This window comes from Mustela putorius, unplaced genomic scaffold (genome assembly GCF_011764305.1).
Source record: "Mustela putorius furo isolate JIRA1106 unplaced genomic scaffold, ASM1176430v1.1 tig00003899_pilon_pilon_pilon, whole genome shotgun sequence".
NCBI classification, from domain to species: domain Eukaryota; kingdom Metazoa; phylum Chordata; class Mammalia; order Carnivora; family Mustelidae; genus Mustela; species Mustela putorius.
Genome location: NW_025422048.1, coordinates 2,411,848 through 2,427,821, shown reverse-complemented (window position 1 = coordinate 2,427,821; position 15,974 = coordinate 2,411,848). Strand labels below are relative to the sequence as shown.

Genomic DNA, 15,974 nt, shown 5'->3' with positions numbered 1-15,974 from the left:
TAAAATCCATCTAGAGAAATCTGTTGTATTTCTATATACCAATAATGAGACAGCAGAAGGAGAAATTAAGAACACAATTCCATTCATAATTGCACCCAAAATATTAAGATACCTAAGAATAAACTCAACTAAAGAGGTGAAAGACATACACTCTGAAAACTATAAAACACTGATAAAAGAAATTGAAGATGACGCAAAAGCATGGAAAGACATTCAATGCTTATAGAATGCAAGAACAAATATTGTTAAAATGTCTATATTACCTAAAACAATCTACAGATTGAATGTAATCCCTATCAAAATACCAACAGCATTTTTCAGAGAACTAGAATAAACCTTAAAATCTGTATGGGAGCACAAAAGACTGAATAGCCACAGCAATGTTGAAAAAGAAAAGCAGAGATATGATGAGTACTGGGTGTTATATGCAACTAATGAATCATTGAACACTGCATCAAAAACTAATGATGGACCATATGTTGGCTAATTGAACACAATAAAGAAAAGGAAAGAAAAGATGGAGGATTCACAGTGCAGACTTCAACTTATATCACAAAGTTATAATGATCAAAACAATATGGTACTGGCATAAAAATAGTCACATAGATCAATAGAACAGAATAGAAAATCCAGAAATGAATCTACAAATATCTGGTCAATTAATCTTCAACAAAGCAGGAAAGAATATCCAATGGAAAAAATGGTCTCTTTAACAAATAGTGTTGGAAAAACTGGACAGCCACATGCAAAAGAATAAAACTGGACCACTTTCTTACATCATACACAAAAATAAATTCATAACGGATGAAAGACCTAAATTTGAGACCTTAAGTCATTAAAATCCTAGAGGAGAGGACAGGCAGTAACCTCTCTGACATCAGCCTTAGCAAATTTTTTCCAGATATGTGTTCTGAGGCAAGGGAAACAAAGGCAAAACTAAACTATTGGGACTACATCAAAATACAAAATTTCTGCACAGCAAAGGAAATGATCAACAAAACTAAAAGGCAATCTACAGAATGGGAGAAGACATTTGTAAATGACATATCAATAAAGGGTATCCAAAATATATGAAGAACTTATAAAACTCAGCACCCAAAAAAAAAAATCCAATTAACAAATGGGCAGAAGACATGAACAGACATTGCTCCAAAGAAGATATCCAGATGGCCAACAAGACACATGAAAAGATAATCATTATCACTTACCATTAGGGAAATGTAAATCAAAATTACAATGAGCTAACACCTCACACCTGTCAGAATAGCTAAATTCTTTTGAGGAACCTCCATGCTGTTTTCCAGAGTGGCTGCACCAGCTTGCATTCCCACCAACAGTGTAGGAGGGTTCCCCTTTCTCCGTATCCTCGCCAGCATCTGTCATTTCCTGACTTGTTTATTTTAGCCATTCTGACTGGTGTGAGGTGATATCTCATTGTGGTTTTGATTTGTATTTCCCTGATGCCGAGTGATATGGAGCACTTTTTCATGTGTCTGTTGGCCATCTGGATGTCTTCTTTGCAGAAATGTCTGTTCATGTCCTCTGCCCATTTCTTGATTGGATTATTTGTTCTTTGGGTGTTGAGTTTGCTAAGTTCTTTATAGATTCTGGACACTAGTCCTTTATCTGATATGTCGTTTGCAAATATCTTCTCCCATTCTGTCAGTTGTCTTTTGATTTTGTTAACTGTTTCCTTTGCTGTGCAAAAGCTTTTGATCTTGATGAAATCCCAATAGTTCATTTTTGCCCTTGCTTCCCTTACCTTTGGCGTTGTTCCTAGGAAGATGTTGCTGCGGCTGAGGTCGAAGAGGTTGCACTGCCCTATGACCCAGCAATTGCACTATTGGGTATTTACCCTAAAGATACAAACGTAGTGATCCAAAGGGGCACGTGCACCCGAATGTTTATAGCAGCAATGTCCACAATAGCCAAACTATGGAAAGAACCTAGATGTCCATCAACAGATGAATGGATCAAGAAGATATGGTATATATACACAATGGAATACTATGCAGCCATCAAAAGAAATGAAATCTTGCCATTTGCGACAACATGGATGGAACTAGAGCGTATCATGCTTAGCGAAATAAGTCAAGCAGAGAAAGACAACTATCATATGATCTCCCTGATATGAGGAAGTGGTGATGCAACATGGGGGCTTAAGTGGGTACGAGAAGAATCAATGAAACAAGATGGGATTGGGAGGGAGACAAACCATAAGTGACTCTTAATCTCACAAAACAAACCGAGGGTTGCTGGGGGGAGGGGCTTTGGGAGAAGGGGGTGGGATTATGGACATTGGGGAGGGTATGTGCTTTGGTGAGTGCTGTGAAGTGTGTAAACCTGGTGATTCACAGACCTGTACCCCTGGGGATAAAAATATATGTTTATAAAGAATAAAAAATAAAAAATAAAAAAATAAAGAATAGCTAAAATCAACAACACAAGAAACAACAAGTGTTTGTGAAGATATGGTGAAAGGGGAACCTTCTTGCACTGTTGGAGGGAATGCAAACTGGTGCAGGCACTCTGGAAAACAGTGTGGAGTTTCCTCAAAAAGTTAAAAATAGAACTACTCTATGATCCAGCATTTGCAATACTGGATATATACCCAAAGAATACAAAAACATTAATTCAAAGGGATACATGGATCCCTATGTTTATAGGAGCATTATTCACAATAGCCAAGATATGGAAGCAGCCCAAATGTCCATGGACTGATGAATAGATAAATAGATAAATAAGATGGGGTGTGTGTGTGTGTATACATATATATGGATCTCTCTCTCTCTTTATATATATATATATATATATTTCCATTTGTATTATTTCTGATGAATACATGTAAGTTTTTTCCCACCCAAATTAGATAAGTGTTTAAATTGATTTTTTTTCAGGAGCAGAGTAGCGCAGCGGAAGCGTACTGGGCCCATAAATTGATTATTTTTTTCATTTTATTGCTTATATTTATTTAATACTTCCAAAATGTTATATTATATATAAATTATATATATATATATATATATATATATATATAAAGAGAGAGAGAGAGAGAGAGAGATAGCCATATATGTATACATATATATCTCTCTATATAGAGGGAGAGATATCTATATATCTATATATCTATATATATATATATGGATATAGATATATCTCTCTCTAGAGAGAGAGAGAGAGATCCATATATATGTATACATACACACACACACACACACAGACACACACAACATAGATAGAGATAGAGATAGAGAGATAGGAATATTATTCAGTCATAAAAAATGAAACCTTGCCATTTACAATAACATGGATGGAACTAGAGAGTATAATGCTAAGCAAAATAAGTCAAAGAAAGACAAATACCGTATAAGTTCATTAATATGTGTAATTTAAAAAACATAACACATGAACAAAGGGAAGAAAGAGAGAGGTAAAGAAACAGACTCAATTATAGGGAAGAAACTGATGGTCACCAGAGGGGAGGTGGGCAGGGGGATGGGTGAAATAGGTGAAGGGGATTGAAGAATACACTTTTGATGAGCACCAAGTGATGTATGGAACTGGTGAATTACTGTATTGTATACCTGAAATCAATATAATAGTGTATGTTAACTATCCTAGAATTAAATAAAAACTTAAAAGAAAAAGAAGCAAGTGTGAGCGGCTCCAGGCTTTGTGTTCTGGAAGGATGTAAACAGAAGTAAAGCTGAGCTAAACATCAGAAAGTAAAGTTTATCTGTAATGTTTTATTTACTTCATTAAATACATCTGAACCAAAAATGACAAAATGCTAACACTTGTTCATTCTGAGCAGTATGTATGTACTTATTTGCTCATTTTATTAGACGTTTCTCTGAGTTTCTAAATATTTTAAAGTCTTCAAAATTAAAAATGAGAAATAAGAAATGATAAATTTCTAATAAATTTGAGCAAAATGAAAAAATAGAAATTAAAATTATAAATAGCAATTTCCCTGTATACCAACCATAATAAATTAGCAAAAATAATGATAGAAAGATCCCCTTCACAAATTAAAAGCATAACATAAATTTTACCATTATACACTCTATACAAATAGACATATAGAGGGTCAGATTCCACACAGCTGGTAAATAGAAGAGTTGAGGTAATAAAAATTATTTTAAAGTTAAAAAAGTATTAAACTAGGACAGAAAGAGTCAGGGTACAAAATATGGAAATTAGATAAATTCCAAAGAGAATCTACTATATATAATAATTTATGCATATTAAATAATTTATGTATATTATACATATAATAATTTATGCATATTAAATCTACTATATAATAATTTATGTGTATTAAATTTATGCATAATTATGCATATTATCACAGAACAGTTGGAAAGGATTAATTATTCAATATCTGTTATTGTGAAAAATTGAAAGGGAAAACAATTTAGAAAATTACCTCATACCACACACCAAAAAAAATTTTGGAAGGATTAAACAAATATAAGCCATAAAAAATGAAAAAAAAAATCATTTAAACACTTATCTATTGTGTATATATACCACATCTTCTTGATCCATTCATCTGTTGATGGACATCTAGGTTCTTTCCATAGTTTGGCTATTGTGGACATTGCTGCTATAAACACAATACTATGCAGCCATCAAAAGAAATGAAATCTTGCCATTTGCGACAACATGGATGGAACTAGAGCGTATCATGCTTAGCGAAATAAGTCAAGCAGAGAAAGACAACTATCATATGATCTCCCTGATATGAGGAAGTGGTGATGCAACATGGGGGCTTAAGTGGGTACGAGAAGAATCAATGAAACAAGATGGGATTGGGAGGGAGACAAACCATAAGTGACTCTTAATCTCACAAAACAAACTGAGGGTTGCTGGGGGGAGGGGCTTTGGGAGAAGGGGGTGGGATTATGGACATTGGGGAGGGTATGTGCTTTGGTGAGTGCTGTGAAGTGTGTAAACCTGGTGATTCACAGACCTGTACCCCTGGGGATAAAAATATATGTTTATAAAAAATAAAAAATTAAAAATTAAAAAAAAATAAAAATAAAAAGACAGAAAAGAAAAAAAAAACACTTATCTAATTTGGGTGGGAAAAAACTTACATGTATTCATCAGAAATAATACAAATGGAAAGATAAATGTAATTACATAAATGTTCATTTGTGCATAAAAGTTCATTTAAAACACAAACATGGGAAGTATTTTCCACATATACCACAGAAGAAAGGTATAATGTCTATTAAATGTATACATTGTCCATAAAATTGAACAAAAAACGTATAAGTTATCAATGGAAAAATTATATAGGCCATGGATGTATGTTCATAGGAAGGGAATAAAAGTAACCAAGAAACCTGAGACAATATTTATGCTCAATATAGTAAAAGAAACATTAAAACAGTAAGATACCATTTAGCTTCTATTATACTGGCAGATTTTAAAAGAATGATGATAGCCAGTTTTGGTATAGGTGGATAAACAGAAATTGTCCATTTTATACAGTGAGGCAACTTCATACATATACCGAACCTTTAAAAATTTAATCCTCCTCAAGGAACTATCATATGATCTCCCTGATATGAGGAAGTGGTGATGCAACATGGAGGCTTAAGTGGGTAGAAGAATAAATGAAACAAGATGGGATTGGGAGGGAGACAAACCATAAGTGACTCTTAATCTCACAAAACAAACTGAGGGTTGCCGGGGGGAGGGGGTTTGGGAGAAGGGGGTGGGATTATGGACATTGGGGAGGGTATGTGATTTGGTGAGTGCTGTGAAGTGTGTAAACCTGGTGATTCACAGACCTGTACCCCTGGGGATAAAAATATATGTTTATAAAAAATAAAAAATTTAAAAAAAAAAAAAAAAAAAAAAAAAAATTTAATCCTCAGGTCCAATAATGTCTCTTATAAAAACCCATCTTAAGAAAATCATTTATTCAACAAATATCTAGTAAAGATCTACAATGTATCATGCATTGCTCTAGGTACTGGGTGATACAATAGTGAATACAAAGTAAAAAAAAAAATCTGTGCTCAAGTGGCTTACATTTTAATACAAAGATCCAGATAATAAATTAGAAAATATCTCAACTATTAGATTATGATACAGATCAGGGAGAAAAAATAAAGCAAGAAAAGAGGAAAGTGAGTGTGGAGAAGCGTTTGCATATTTATGGATAATTGTTTTATTGACCATATGGAGGTAATATTTGAACAAAGACCTAAAAGAGATGAGGTTCAAAGAAGCAAAGGTTTATACATAAAGGTACTATGGACTCTGAAAAACAATCTGAGGGTTTTGAAGGGGCGGGAGGTGGGAGGTCAGGGTACCAGGTGGTGGGTATTATAGAGGGCACGGATTGCATGGAGCACTGGGTATGGTGCAAAAATAATGAATACTGTTATGCTGAAAATAAATAAAGAATAAATTTAAAAATATATACATTTCAGGGCTATTCATGATAATGTAAATTAAAAATAATTTAAATGACTAATACAGGATCTGTTAAATAATTAAAGTAGGTACAAATTGTACAACTGAAAATTATGAAGCCATTAAAAATTGTCTGAAGGCTGGTGAATGACACAGTGAAATAGTTACAGTACAATACCCATGGAGAAACCAGATAGGAAATAGTACATGTAATATATGATCCCAGTTATGTAAACATGGAAACACATCTGGGAGGAAGCCAAGCAAGTTGTCTTTGGACCAGGTATTGAGAGGTGCTTTGTGTTTTCTCTCCATTTTTTAAAAATTTTCTATTATGAGTCTGTTTCATTTTATGAATAGAAAAAAATAGAAATAAATATTACAGTCTTAAGGAAGATTAATAAGTGTACAAAATTTTTTAAATGGTGGTGCTAATCAGCCATGCCTAGAATACCGGGTCCAGCTTTGGATATTATGTGTTAAGGGTGATACTGAAAACTTCAGCATCTCCTATAGAAGATACTCAAAATATAAGCCATATGAGCTTAAGAACTGGGAATATATGGACTGGAGAAAAGATAAAAAGAACAAACTATCTTTAAGCTTTTCAATGGCTAATTACAGGGCAAAGAAATAGACATTAGTATTCCTGTTGCTCCAAGGAGCAACCCATAGGTTGGATTCAAAAGACAGATTTCAGGTCAGTATGAAGAAGAATTTGTTAACAATCACAGTTATCAGGTGGTATTAAACAACCTTTCCTGTAACTATTCACACTGAAAATAAATGACCATATGTACTGGTTGATAAGACTACCATTATATGATTGGTAAGGACCCTGCTATTTCTGAGCTCCTCTTGCACTATTTAAAAAAGTTATTTTATGTTATGATCACTTACATAATTCCACCCCCATCCACCTCCCCTTCCCTTCAAAAAAATCTATGCAATTCTTGATTCCTTTTATGAAATCATTTTTAAACAGAAAAGGGTACCCTTCAAAATATACATCCTGGAGATTTTTATTCTTCATTCTGTGTATAGTGAGGAGACATTGTGTACAAACATCAATACCTTTAAAATGTTTTAAGTATAAAAATGTTTTTCTATTACCAACCAATATTTTCCTTTACCAGAGATCTTCCCCCTAGGAACAGACTGTCTGGACCACTACATTTCAGAACATGAGATAATCACCTTGCCTCTGCTCCACAGTATCCTGCATCATTTTCTCTGCAGTGCCCTTAGTTCATTTTAAAACCAGCAGTGGTGAAAATATCACCTAGTACTCAGAGTTACTACAGATTTCAGAACACAGTCAGTTCTTTTCTTAACTTTCAGAACAGTGATGGTTTGAGCAATCTCAGGAATAGAACAAGGAAAGGGCATTCCTGTGATCTCTTCTAAGCCCTATGAATACTTCCACCAAAATTAGCAACCTTCAGAATTCCATATAAAATCCCTAGTGTTCCTTAAACAAGTGACTGAGCCTGAACAACCAGCACAGGACCGTGAGAATGGAGTAAAGAATAGAGCATAAACTATAGAATCTTTCAGCAAGGTCTAGTCCAACCTTCCTCATTTTACAATTATGGAAACAGAAGCTCAAACAAGTTACTTGTTACAAGAAACTAAGTCAGCATCCAAACCAAGACTAGAATCTAGACTAGGCTATCTGAAATCTCATTTTCAGAGAGACTTAATATCCTATTCTCCATATTTTTTTTTTTTTCTTACCAAGTGTATCTTTCTCGAACTTGTTGAATGGGGAGAATGAAGATCTGGGAAGAGTGCTGACTCATTGAGAATTTCAGTTAAGCAACATGACATATAACCTGGTTTCAAATAAGCCTATGCTTGGGGTGCCTGGGTGGCTCAGTTGGTTAAGTGGCTGCCTTGGGTTCAGGCTATGATCCCAGGGTCTTGGGATCAAACCTCACATTGGACTCCCTACTCAGCGGAGGGCCTGCTTCTCCCTCTCCCTCTACCTGACGCTCTGACTACATGTGCTCTCTTTCTGTCAAATAAATTTTTAAAAAAATATTTTAAAAAAATAATCCTGTGCTTTTGTGGACATGAGACTAGAGGGAATCTTACCTTTCCTTACAGCATTATCATCTGCCAAACAACAGCAAAATGGATATGATCATCCAGTCTTTTAGTAAGCACTGTGAGTATCATAATGGGGAGAACTATTAGAAAACTATTGTTTGTCAGTACACAGTGCTGCTGAAAAGTCTAATAATGGTAACCATGCCTTCCTTCTTAAAGCAATCTATTTTCCTCTATATACTAATCACAACATACAACTATGTAATTCAATAGTTTGTAGAATAATGTCTATCTCACTGTCTGAACCATGAACCCAAAGGTGGCAACAACCACAGTTATTTTGCTCACCATTACATTCTCCATGTTTGGTAAATGGAATATACTCAAAAATTGTTTGCCCAACTAATGGATGAGACCTCTTTATTCTTGGCTCTTTCATAATACTGCATTCGCAAACATTACTTCCACGCACCTTCCCTCTCCTCTGTAGCCTTCACACAATCGCATCTTTGTTTTCCCATAGCCTAAAGCATATGCATTCCCCAAATAAGAGATCTTTGGATCCCTTCTTTCCACTTTAAGTACCACCTCTATATCAATGACTCAAATCACTCTCTCCAGTTGACTTATTTTGAGAGCTCCAGTTCCACATTTCTTTCAACTGTACCCAATACTTTTTGCTGGGCTGTGGGACCTCAGTCAAATCAAGTGATTCCCCATATCAGGATCAGTTAGCTCATCTATAAGATAAAGGTGTTGCCTCTCTACTGCCTATAAAAGAAAGCTCTAATTCTCCACGCCAGCATTTAATATTATTTACAGCCAGCTCTCTACTTATTTTGCCAAATATTTCTTACATACTTTTACCATACATTTGACTGCAACATCACTAAGCTCCTCACTGTTCCTAATAATGTCCTCTGCTCTTCTGGCCTCTTCCTAGAACACCAAAGTGTACCTCCAAAGTTTGATTAATCTTTGAAGCCCAGTTCAAACACTATATTTCTGGGAAGCTGCCTTTGATCTCTTTGCATGCCCTTCTTTTATGTGTGTGGATTACATTCTCCTAAAATTATAGTTGTTTGCATATTTCTTCTCTCTCTTACTTGACTCTGTCATCTTGGACAGTAGAGGCTACTCCTAAATCAGCCTGTATCTCCCACATCGCCTTTTGTTCATAGCACTTAGTAATGTTATACTAAATGGATTCATTTTAGGCTCTATCAGTCAACCTCCTTAAAATGCTTTTAATCAGTCCCTGTGTTTCTGGAATAAACAACATCCTTACAATGGTCACTTCAGCTACACCAGCTTTTTCTCAATTTCTTAAATTCACTATGCATCTCAAGGCCCTCATGCATGCTCTTCTCTTCATCTACAAAACTGCTCCTCCCTCACCATAATAACCCCCTCACTCCCATGTCTCTACTCATCCTTAATATCACTTCTGCAAGGAAGCTTTTCTTAAACCTCACACTAGATCAGTTTTTTCTGTTATATACCTTCCTAGCCCCACCCTCATCCTTTTTCTTCATTATTACTGACTGAAATAACTGTTGTGTGAGTATCTGATTTATGGTCTCTTCCCCATCAAACTGTAAGTTCCTCGTGAGCAAAGGCCATGCCTTATCTGCATGGCCTTGTATTATCTGCATGATGCTTTACCATATCGTTAAATAAATGATGGACTACTGAATTGATGAACAATTGATTTAAAAGTAAAAACTTAGGACTTAGGACATATAATTCCTTTTTTTTCAAGATTTTATTTATTTATTTGACAGACAGAGATCACAAGCAGGCAGAGAGGCAGGCAGAGAGAGAGGAGGAAGCAGGCTCCCTGCTAAGCAGAGAGCCCGATGCGGGGCTCGATCCCAGGACCCTGGGATCATGACCTGAGCCAAAAGTAGAGGCTTTAAACCACTGAGCCACCTAGGGGCCCCCGGACATATCATTCCTTTAAAATAAAATTGGGATTCCAGATAAATTGGCCTTATATTCACCATTAGAAATTTATAAAACAGGATAAATACTGTCTCACAAATGAGGGAAGGAAACCAAAATTACCTATTATTTAATGAATGTGTGGCTCCAAAACGCATTATACCAAGTGACTTGGTCATTCATTTAATAAACATTTATTAAACACCTACTATATGCCACACACTAGGATAGTGGCTGATACTACAATAAATTGAAGTGACAATTTACTTGCTTGGAATATATAATCTAAGAGGTGCATTTATAAAAGCTTAAAAAAAAACCCTTTATGACAGTCACAACAAGTGATGTTACTTTGTAAGGATATTAAGTTCTTTGTCAAAGGAGACATTTAACCTGATGGTGAAAAATCCTTTGGCAAAAATGACTTTGAAATTATAACTGGGCCAAATCTGGGCCTCTTAAATTCCTAGTAGCCTAGACTAGTGCTGTTCAAAGTGTGGTCTATAGATTAATGCCTATCTGCAAACTATTATTGCCAGGCAGTAATGACCTAGGAGCAGAAATGAAAATAATCACTTATGAAATATTATAGCAATTTTAAAAATAATTTTTACATCTGTTGAATCTAGTAATAAAAATGTGAGTTTATATTTTGTTTTTTCTTTCCTTTTCTAATAATTCATAATGTATTTTACTAAAGTAACAGTCTGCAATGGATTGGAAAATTTTTAAAAACTGGTCTTTGAACAAGGTAGTTTGAAAAGCACTTAAACAACAGATTCAAGATTACCTGGTAATTTGCTAAAATGAAAAATCTTAGGCTGTACCCCCAGACCCTCTGAGTCTGAATTAGCATTTTAACAAGATGCCCAGGGGGCGTGTGGGTGGCTCAGTGGGTTAAGCCGCTGCCTTCGGCTCAGGTCATGATCTCAGGGTCCTGGGATCGAGTCCCGCATCGGGCTCTCTGCTCAGCAGAGAGCCTGCTTCCTCCTCTCTCTCTCTGCCCGCCTCTCTGCCTACTTGTGATCTCTGTCTGTCAAATAAATAAATAAAATCTTTAAAAAAAAAAAGATGCCCAGGAGATTCTTTTGCACATTAAATTTGGAAAAACACTGGCCTAGATGATTTCTGAAGCCCTTACAAACCTCAGAGTTTATAATTTACTTCAGATAGGGAATTACAGAACTAAAAGACCTTTGGTGATACAGTCTACCTCATCATCATTTTTAGATGGAAAAATTGAGTCCCATGGATGGGGGACTCGGGTGTCCAAGGTAACTGACAAATTAGCAGAGCTAGGAATAAAACTCAAATTCCTTAACACCCAGGTCAGTTCTCCACTCTAACACACTGGTGCTCACTCCTACTCCACGCAGTCTCACTCTGCACCATCCCCTCAGTGATGTCATTGTTTCTGAGATACTTTCTGATCAAAGAATTTATCCTTTTACCTTCCACATACTATGTGAACCTTGAAACACCACTATTTCAAGTGTATCCTTTATAATTGCCATAAATCCATGTTGCTCAAATCTCACATGCCTATTTTCTGACTGCTATTTGGATATTCTGGAGCTTCAGAAGAACAATCACTAACTGATTTCTGGTTTGTTTGTTTGTTTGTTTGTTTGTTTTTCGGGGGGAGAGCTTCTTTGTTCCCATGAGTCCACTTGATACCAAATAGCAAGCTTTTCCAAGGAAGAAAACATACACTATCAAGGCTGCTTTAAAAAAGCTCAGTATCCTGGTTTGTGACTGACAAATGAGAATGGGATACTGGTCATATTAATAAAAATCTAGCTTCCAAAATGAGACAAACAATGATCTTTTACTTGTGATCTTGTCAGACCTGAGGCTTTGAGGAGAGAGGTATGACTGCTATCTTCAACTGCCTGATGAGCTATTATTAAGAAGAAGCAAATTTGTTGCAGTTAGTCCCAAAGAAGCAAGGAATACAAGTTACAAGGAGACAGACCTTGGCTTATAAGGGGGATTACTTTCTGGCAATCAGAATTGCTCAAAGATTAAAAAAAAAAAAAAAAGCCATCTAATGAGTTCTCTGTCACTGCAGAGAGATCAAGTGAAAATTAGTCAATGAATTGAATGCTTAGGAAAAATTGAAGAACTGGGTGGAGAAGTAAAGCTTAATGACCTACCAGGTTCAAGTTTTAATATTCTAAAATTTTCAGGACCAGGTGACTCTAGCTCTCAGAAAATAAGAGCAAAATTTGGTCTGGGAAAAAAGCAGTCTTTTGCTGGATATGAGATGGATGAGGTTATGACAGTAAACAAGTCAACTCTTTCCAGATAGCCTTTTCAAAGGAAAGCAGGCTGGCCAAGGAAAGCCTTTTGGGCAGCTTCTTCAGGAAACCCAGATGAGGCTTGGTTCCACAATGGCCAGCCACTATGCCATACTCTAAATTCCTATTACTCTACACGAAAGCTAGGCTATTACTTTTTTTTTTTTTTTTTTTTTTTTGCCAAGAGTACCCTTCCTATCACACCTACACTTGCCTAACCAACAAAGGTACAAAATTTTTCCCAAGGAGACAGTAGTGCTTAATGGCCAAGACCATGCATTCTAGAATTAAGTTGCCTATGTTTTAATTCCCAACTGGGACATGTAATTACTCTGCAACCTTGGACAGTTACTTAACCTCTCTGTGCTTCAGTTTCCTCATCAGTAAACCAAGGATAATACTAGTACCTGCTTCATAGTGTTGGTGTAAGAATACATATTAAATCCTCAACCTAAGATCCAAAACATACAAGGCACTCAACAATGGTAGCAATTAGTATTTTTGATGTAATAATTACTACCATGGACATGGCAGTGTTAGTAACTCAAAAACTCCCATCAAGCAACCAGATCCCTTCTCCTAGCAGTTCAGAGGGGGTATACTACAACATCTTCAGGCAGTCCTTGCATAGCTCCAGACATCCAGAACCTGCTGATCCTCAACAAACCATACAATTCACAGCAGGAATCCTGGCTTATCATCCTGCTCTAAATCCAAAAGCCACCCCTCCCCCAGTCCTCCTGCCTATGCCATCCTCAGCCACAGAGGACCAGCAAGCTGGGAAACCAATTCCACACAAACCATCAGGTGTTTCTTCCTTCTCAAGGACACAGCTGGACTTATACCATGCCTGCCAGTGGGATGGGGTAGGGTATCTGAATCCCTTTCTAGCTTGTCTGTTCAACTACCTAGGATGGGGAGTGGGCAGGCAATAGGGCTTCCCATGGGGAATCAAGAGAGGTCCCGCAAGTTTGTAAAGGAACTCTGGCCCAACCTCACAATAAACCCCTTAAAGGAAGGGGGGGGGTCCTCAAGCTGCTTCAAAAGAAGCAGTTATTTACAACTTTCCACTCAGTTGCATCTGGGAAAGGGAAAAGGGCTGCATGGGATTCTCCTTATTTCTTGATTTCAGCAATGAGAAACAGCTGCAGAGAAAGAGTTAAAGGCGGAAGGAAGCTCCAGCCATTACCCCATCCCCGTGCCTAGGGCTGTCTGGGGGGTCATGACTGTGCTGTCTGCTCCAGCTAAGGAACACTGGGTGGCTTTCTGCAGCAGCTGCCTGGCCCCCTAAGCAATTTGCAAGGTCAAGGCTGACCTGTTTCCAAAAAGGAACAAAACAATTCACTGACAATGAAGCAAATCGCGCATACACCACATCACAACCCCCTCCCCAAATCAGGTTTTACCTCAGTGCCTCCCTGCCCAGATGCCAACTCTGGGCTTCCACCAGCCCCACTGGGAAACCCAGGATAGCGTCACAGCTGCAGAGCATGTCTCGCCTCCCCGGCCAACCCAAGGAGACTCTCGGTACGGGGGAGAGATGCTATCGCTAAAGGAGACCTCAGCTTGGGGGAGGGGGAAGGAGGGACATCTCTGTTCCTTACCAAGAGCCACAGTCACTTCCCCGAGGCCGAGAGAAGAGAAGGATGAATGAAATGAAACAAGTTGGAGATTAAGTCCTCACAGAGCTCGGCTTCCTCTTCTCTTTCTCTGGGTCTCTCTCCTGGTCCCTCTCCCGTCTCTCTGGTTTGCTCGCTAGCTTGCGCGCGCTCACGCTCTCCTCTCCCTCTCTCTCCTCCCCCTCTCCCTCTCTCTTTCTCCCGCCTCTCCCTATCTCTTCTCTCTTCCCTCCTCCCCTCCCCCTTTGCTGCCTTTAGATTCACCATTCCCTGGTGCTGAGCACGCGGCTGTGCTGGGGCTCTGGAATACAGTGCTGCAAGGTTTTGGATCTGTGGTTGTTTTAGGAAAGACTAAAGTAGTATTTTATTATTTAAGATTTCCAGCAGAGAAATAGAGGGAAGCTCAGAGGGAAGGGGAGGAGCAGAGGAAGCCAGAGGAACGGAAAGAGAGCAAAAGGGTAAGAGCAGTGAATAGGAGGATAAAAGAAGTATGGATTACCATGCTGATATGTGATGCTGGCTAGCTGCTCCAAGACAGAAAATAAGTGGTCTATCTCCCTTACATCCCTCTGGGTGTGTCTTCTTAGCTCAGGCTCCAAATAAAGGTTTCACAATCCTGTTTGTTCACATTCCATCTCTGAGGACAGTAATGAGCTAAAAAAAAATTTACATCAAAGAGTTTGTCATTCCCCCTCCACTAAAAAGAAAGTGTTCAGCCACATTGATTCCCTAATGACCTAACTGCCACCTCCACCCCCCACAAAGTAGAAGTGTGAACCCAGTTCAGAACTGTCAATTGGAGCTTACCTCCAGGCAAAAGAGACAAACAGCAGAACCACAATACTCCTTTTCAAAAACCTCAGAAAGGAATATAGGTATAGGTAAGTGTGTGAGCTCACAGGTGACTTTGCACATGGGAGAATAGGACAGAGAAGAGATTAGTTAAAATATAAAACAATTGTATTCCCATTGGGGTAAAAAAAATAACTGCGCAAAGAACAGTAACAATGAAATAGAGGGTAAAGAGACCTAGGCTAAGGATACAATAAAGGAACTTGGATTTGAGTCCTACCTCTCAAAATTGCTCCACTGCACCTTTGACAAGTTACCTCTTTAATCTGGCTCTCATAGTATGTCCAGTGGCAAAATGAATGGTGATAGATGTAGATGATCTTGAAAGACTCGTCAAGACCTAACAATCTAGGCTCTAAGACAGGTGACAAGAAAATTAATCTGTTGATAGTGAAAAATACACTACCAAATTTCAAAGCTTCTCCAAAGATGGGTCCCCAAATGAGACCCCCAAATCACATTGACATGACATTCCATTTTGAATGTTTTAAGGGCAATATGAATATGAGCATATGTGTTCCTATTCTACATACTATGTTTAGCATAAAAATACTGGCCTCAATGCATATACAGTGACTCAGACATGGTAGGCATTTAAAATTTTTTTCCCAAGGTGGGTTATTTTTATCCCCCTACCCCAAATTCCCAATATTCTACACATGTCCAGTAAGGAATATGTGCTCCACTTCAACCCATATATTGAGTGTACAGATAGGGATCCATAGGCTCACAGTCACTGAGCTAAAAGTACCCAGACAGATAACCATCTCAT

The 15,974-nt window shown here is 37.5% G+C and overlaps 1 protein-coding gene across 2 annotated transcripts in view; it reads right to left on the bottom strand.

The window, feature by feature from the left end:
- GABRA3 (gamma-aminobutyric acid type A receptor subunit alpha3) overlaps window positions 1-14,513 on the bottom strand; it is a 393,257-nt gene extending 378,744 nt beyond the window's left edge. For both annotated transcript variants that reach the window (XM_004776653.2, XM_013047929.2), the window contains exon 1: window positions 14,336-14,513. The gene's annotated coding sequence lies outside the window, so the exon portion shown is untranslated. The remainder of the gene's footprint in view (window positions 1-14,335) is intronic.
- Window positions 14,514-15,974: the final 1,461 nt, after the last annotated feature.